We start from the raw sequence: 7,177 nt of genomic DNA on the forward strand, positions 1-7,177 counted from the left end.
TCAGAACAGAGCAGAGCTGTTCAAGAATTACAAAAAAAGGAAAAGAAAAAAGGAGGAAGAGGTGAAAGAAAAAAAACCCTTTAAAGGATTCTTTAATATTTGTGTGTAGTATCGTTTCAAATCGAGGGAAAGGTGTTGGTTTTTCCTTCGCTCTTTTTGTTTGTTTGTGTTTGTCCTGGAACTGCCTGTTCAGTTATGGCTGTGTTAGCTATGCTGGAGCTCTCTAAACCCCAGGTGAGATTCAGTAAGACTAGACAGAAGGGCATTGGGAGACAGACAGACACATGCAAACACACACATACATGCACACATACACTGAATGACAAAAAGTATGTTGGACACCTGCTTGTCGAACATCTTATTTCAAAATCCATGGGCATTAAAAAATGGAGTTGGTGCCCCCTTGCTATAACAGCCTGCACTCTTCTGGGAAGGCTTTCCACTAGATGTTGGAACATGTTGGAGCTTTACACCACTCCAGCCGACGCTTTGGCATTACGCATGGATCTTAGGCCTGTGTGGGGCTAGCTCCGCCACGGAAATTCATTTCATGGCTCCCGACAAACAGTTCTTCCAGAGGCAGTTTGGAACTCGGTATTGAGTGTTGCAACCGAGAACAGAAAATGTTTCTGTGAGCTTGTATGTCGCCTACCACTTCGCGCCTGAGCCGTTGTTGCTCCTAGACATTTCCCTTCACAAGGTAACAAGCACTTACAGTTGACCGGGGAAGCTCTAACAGGGCAGAAATGTGTGACGAACCGACTTGTTGGAAAAGTGGCATCTATGACGGTGCCCGTTGAAAGTCACTGAGCTCTTCAGTAAGGCCATACTACTGCCAATGTTTGTCTATGGAGATTGGATGGCTGTGTGCTCGATTTTATACAGTACACCTGTCAGCAACGGGTGTGACAAAGTTAACCGAATCCACTTAATTTGTAGCGGTGTCCACATACTTTTGCAATATAGTGTATACCGTATATGAGATGAGAACACGCATGAAACACAGTCATGCTCCCTACCCACCATACACCATAGGTCTCTCCCAAGCTGCAGGTTGACGTTTATTGTCACGAATCTTGCCCTGGAGGCAGAACTGAGCGATTTCTGCTAGATGGGACAGCTGCAAAGTCAAAATTGGCTTATATCGTAAAATTTTATGAAACTAAAATCCTAATGCTTAAGTTAGGGTTGCAGTGTGGTTAAGGTTAGGGTAAGGTTAGGGTTATGTTTAAAATCAGATGTTGCAGACTTTGGTCACTAGCCTGGCACAACCACACTCTACCAGAGCGTTGCCTCCAGGGCAAGATTCGTAACAATAAATGCCAAAGACTGAACAGACACTCAGAAAAGGGCCCCACTCACACAGACCTGACACCTGCAAATTAACACTGTTATGCTTTTACCAGAGGGGGAATGAAAAAGTAAGATGATAAGATACCGGAAACCTGAAAGAAGCAGTAATCACATTGGTTAGTGCTGGAGAAAGGGTACCTGGGCAATTAGTGGGATGGAGAGGGACAGCAGCACAGACACAGAGTGACAGTTGGTTCGGTGAGACGTGAGAGCAGGAGGAGAGGAGTGTTATCATACGTGCTCTCGTACCTGCGAAGGCCCTGAGATGCAGCTCCTTCTTCCACTCCCCAGGGCTGGTCGTACTCCTCCGGGGGGCCTCTCTCATCCTGAGGCAGCCGGCTCTCTCTGGGGCAGCGGGGACGCTCGTCGTCCGAGGTCCCCTCCCGTTCTCCGCTGGCTCGTGAGGGCGTGTCGTACAGGGGCAGCGACCTCAGTGCCCCTCCTTAGGCCCCCGGCCACCGCGGATCTCTGGCAAAGGAGAGGAGGGAGAGGAAGGGTTAGATTAAACAGACTGTCAATGTGGATGTAAAGGTAAAAAAACCATACGAAGGGACTGTATATGTGAATATGTATGTGAACAACAATAACCAAGCAACATAGAAAAAAATAAGACAAGCTATTATCAGCAAAGTTCACTTCCAAAATCAGACAGTATCACTTCCAAAATATCATTTTCTCTACATAACAGCACTAAGACAGCCATGTTCCAAGGTAGACTAAATGCAGCTATCCTTGAGCAGCGAGATCCAGCTGTCTCTTTACATACCCACCCCCCTGAGGACCCAGGAGAGGGAGAGGAACCAGACATGGGACACCAACAGGCATGTTAATTATTGCTGTGTGGATCCTAATCAAACTCTCGATATACCTGTCAACAGTGATTAGCATAACCAAGCAGCACACACGTGATCAGGAAAGACAGCTACAGATGCCTGTGTGTTGATGGAGACAGGTCTATAGGTATCTCTGTGAGTATCGGTGTATGTTGATCACCGTCTGGCTTCATAATGTTAAAGCTCCAGTCTCAGACTATGACCCTAGTGAGTAGCTGTAGCTCCAGGTTTAGAACTATAAAAGAGGTGTAGCAGAGCCTCCTGTGTGCATGTTGGGAGCTGGGTGTGATGAACGCCTGCTCTAGCTGATGATGAGCTGACAGAGTGTAGAGAGAAAATAGAGATGAGCGGAGCCTGGGGCCCTGAGCACCTGTGACTGTGCCTGCCTGGCTGACTGACTGACTGGCTGTCTGCATGCAGAACTCAGGTCATCATCATTACAGCTATAACCAGCCTCGCCTGGGGGCCCCACACACCACGGAACAGAACAGAACGACCGAGGAGAATCCCTTCCCCATCTTCTCACCTATATCTCCCTCCCTCACCCTCTCTCGCGCCCACTCCATTACTCTCGGGCATTCTCCATTCCTCTCGTCTCTCCCTCTCTCTCTGAGATATTTATGAACGATATAAGGCAGGGTAAGGCGATGGAAATTCTATGCAATGCTGTATAGTGTTCACACCTATCCAGTGAGAGTTTCGAAGACAGCCTATCATTGCCCTTGAGAAGTCTCCCTCCTCTCTCTTTTCCCCCTCTCTATCCCATCTCCATGTCTTTCCAGTAAAGTATGAAGCGTTAGCAACTAGCTCCCACTTCCTCCTGGGCTGTGAAGCTTTTAATAGCTAACTCGACCATAGAGTAATGCAAATGTGAGGAGAATGAAATATTATGCCACACACACTTTGTTAACTGTTGAAGCAAGGGGAGCTTCAGGAAAATGAGAGAAGCAGGGAGCCTAATGGAGGCTACTCGGTAGGGGATGGCAGGAAATCCCACTGTTTAGGTGAAACTCTCACCTTCTGATCTCGTTGAAGGAGTCTTGAATCAACAGCAATAGGAAGGAAGGAAAGGGAGGAAGGAGAAATGTGGGATGGAGAGGTGGCTGCTGGAGGACTGAGTGGGAGGATGGGGAGTAGTGTTTAGGGGTTTGGTGGGGAGTAAATCTTGCTTGAAGGACCCTTTAATTGGGACGTAAGTTGGATAAACTGCCGAAGGGGTATTAGACTCCCCACCAGGCCTATGAACAAGGCTTATGACTACTCTAGTGTGGGTTGGGAGGGGGGCAGTGATTGAGGCTGGGAGGGGGCTGAGGAAAGCGGCAAGAAGCCCTGACACGTTGCCTCAGTGAGTATCCCAGCTAGGGACTGCATCCCTCCTCCTCCCCTGCCTCTCCACCTCCCTCTGCCTTCCTTCTTCCTCTCGCTCTTCATCCCTCCCTGCTCCGCGTGAGGCATGCTTTTTGAGCGGGGGTGGGGGTCATCTGTCTGTGTAGATTACCGTGATTAGCTTGATGGTGGAGCGGAGCTACTGGGATTGTTACGCAGCGGGAGCACTAGCTACTCTCTGTCCCTCTGATATCACTGCCTCACGCTCGGTCAGTCACCCACCACACCCCCTCCCCTTCTCCTCCCCGGATGTGAGAGTTCCTTTCCTCCAGATGGCACCTCCCTCCTGACCTCCTTTCTCTAAACGGTCTGATACGTCCTCACTACTAGGTAGTCCAGAGTTGGCCTTTGACACCCTATCATTTCACACAGTAGTAGACAGACTAGGACTAGAGGACAGGCTGCTGTGGCAGACTCACTAAGGAGAACAGAGGCACATCTACAGCAGGAGGGAAAAAAAGAGTTGATCCCTGCTGATTTTGTGTATGTTTGCCCACTGACAAAGAAAATGATCAGTCTATAATTTAATGGTAGGTTTATTTGAACAGTGAGAGACAGAATAACAACAAAAACATCCAGAAAACGCATGTCAAAATAATGTTAGAATTGATTTGCATTTTGAGGGAAATAAGTATTTGACCCTCTCAATCAGAAATATTTCTGGTCTCCCAGGTGTCTTTTATACAGATGAGGCTGAGATTAGGAGCACACTCTTAAAGGGAGTGAGCTCCATCTCCAGCTTGTTACCCGTATAAAAGATACCTGTCCACAGAAGCAATCAATCAATCTGATGCCAGAAACTCTCCACCTCCATGGCCAAGACCAAAGACCTCTCCTAAGGGGATGTCAGGGACAATATTGTAGGACCTACACAAGGCTGGAATGGGCTACAAGACCAGCGCTTCAACAGCTTGGTGAGAAGGTGACAGCTGGTTAAAAGGGATTGATGCCAAATGGAAGAAACACAAATTAATGTATCCAATCTCCCTCGGCCTGGGGCTCCATGCAAAGATACCACCTCGGGAGTTGTAAATGACTGATGAAACGGTGAGGAATCAGGCCCAGAACTACAGGGAGGAACTTGCTCAGCGTGATTCTCCTGGAGCTGGGACCATAGTCACCAAAGAAAACAATTAAAAACACACTCGTGAAGGACTGAAATCCTGCAGCAGCCACTACAGTTATCCCCCTGCTCAGCATATACAGGCCCGTCTGAAGTTTCCACAATGAACATCTGAATGATTCAGGAGAGAACTGGGGTGAAAGTAAGTTGTGGTCCAGATGAGGACTGCAAGAAATCCAGCTCTTTTTGGCATCAACTCAACTTCGCAGTGTTTGGAGGGGGTGGAATGCTGCCTATGACCCCAAGAACACCATCCCACGTCAAACATGGAGGGTGGGAAACATTATGCTTTGGGGGTGTTTTTCACTAAGGGGACAGGACACCTTCACCACATCAGCGGGACGGTGGACGGGGCCATATACCGACAAATCTACAGTGAGAACCTCCTTCCCTCAGCCAGGGGTGAGCATTGAAAATGGGTCATTGATGGGTATTCCAGCATGACAATGACCCAGAAACACACGGCAAGGCAAAACAAAGGAGCGTGGCTCGGAAGAAGAAGCACATTAAAGGTCTCTGGAGTGGCCTAGCCAGTCTCCAGATGTAATCCCATAGAAAATCTGTGTGGAGTGGGAGCTGAAGGTTCGAGTTGCCAAACGTCAGGCACAAAATCCCTCCTAAGATGTTCAGCCACAAACCGTGGCCAACAAGAAGAAATGTCTGACCTCTGTGATTGCCAACAAGGGTTTTGCACCAAGTACTAAGTCATGTTTTGCAGAGGGTCAAATATTTATTTCCCTCATTAAAATGCAAATCAATTTATAAACATTTTTGACATGCGTTTTTCTGGATTTTTTTGTTGTTATTCTGTCTCAAAATGTTCAAAATAAAACCTACCATTAAATTATAGACTGATCGTGTGCTTTTGTCAGTGGGCAACGACAAAATCAGTAGGGGATCAAATACTTTTCCTCACTAATGTAAGTCAGGGAGATGAATAACTGTAACTCGCTGACTGCACAGACAACTAAAACGCTTAAAGTCAAAGTCAGTTAATGCCTCTAACTCAGGTTCCAGAAATTCAGTGACAGAGATGGAGAGAGAGAGAGAGGAGAGAGGGAGGGGGTGAGAATGAATCTTCCTTCCTTTCGATATCGGTCTCTGGTTCATGTAAAAAGGGGATTTAATTAATTGAAAGAGATCAAGATATTGCTTGCCATAAATCCACAGGCTCTTTTCTCACAACCTCAAGGAGGAGCCCTCTGGGCATATTAGCATCACTGGTACATGGGGAGCGCGGTGGGAGCGGGAGCTGCTCTGGATTAAATCAAAACTATTCTCTTAAACCAGCCTGGCAGCCAGGAGACCTGACCCATCCACCTCCCTTTCCCTCCACTCGCTCTCCAACTGACACCGTGAATGCATTAGATGCAGGGAGAGGATCTAGAAAGTTCTCACCACCACAGCATCTCTCTCTCTTAGATCAAAGATCAGGGCATCATATCATCACATAAAAAGTTAGAAAGGATCCTTGCTCTCTGGCTGACTTGAATGGATGACTACTGCCTAAACCGCCCACTCCTATAGCTCCAGAGAGGATTTGCTACTATGAAGTGCTTGGTGAAGGGCTATAACAGTCTATCTTCCTGTACTCAGTGTGGGATTAAATGTGATTGATTTCCCAACCCTGGAAAACAATGGAGCGAAAGTACCCAGGCTTCAGGATTTGGTCTTTCGGCTCCTCTGAAGGCTTCATTCATAAAGAAATCCGAGTATGATCCCACACTAGGATGTATGGTGTACTAACACTAGTTACATAGCACAGTGTGTGTTCATTGCTTTGATTGTCTGATATTCCAGAGAAAGTCAATACTATTCAGATGGTCATGGGGATGAATATTGAAACAAAGTAGAGCAGCAGACAATAGTCTTCACTAACTAAGATTCTACTGTCCCCCACTGAAGAGGTTAGTCAAGATGGAAGTGAGTACTAGAGTAATAGAAATTAAAGCCAGAATAACCAGAGTCACTAAAGGCGATGTATGGAGCGAGAAGAAAACTGTTCTTTCCTCTTTCCGGAACAAAGTTTTCAAAGTGTAGAAAGTCTTAGCGTTCAGCTACAGAATGCGAAGGAAGGGCTATTGAAGCACGCACACCTGTAACAAAGCATGCAGTCGAATGAGCTGTAGGACAAAGAGACAGCAGCAAGAGGTTGATGAACAAAGCTCCCGTGCTGGGGCCGTGTATCAACCGTGTACAGCGGATTTTTCACAGCGTTTAATTTCAGTTTCTCATATCGACGTGGCCTAGCTGAACGCTGAGCAGAGAGCAAGAGACTATCGGGTGCTGGGCGGTGGCAATCGGTGGGCTTGTGAGTTATCTGCGGTCACCCAGAGTGTATTGTGTGTCAGGCTGAGGAGGCTGAGCGCTGGCTGACAATTGGAGGTGTATGCTCCTGACCTATGTCGGCACACTTCAGAGATGCTGCTTGGCTTAGTCTGCTGTGTGCAGGGCTGTGGAGTGCTAAGAGGTCTCTGCCTTT

The sequence above is a fragment of the Coregonus clupeaformis genome, chromosome 15 (assembly GCF_020615455.1).
Source record: "Coregonus clupeaformis isolate EN_2021a chromosome 15, ASM2061545v1, whole genome shotgun sequence".
NCBI lineage: Eukaryota > Metazoa > Chordata > Actinopteri > Salmoniformes > Salmonidae > Coregonus > Coregonus clupeaformis.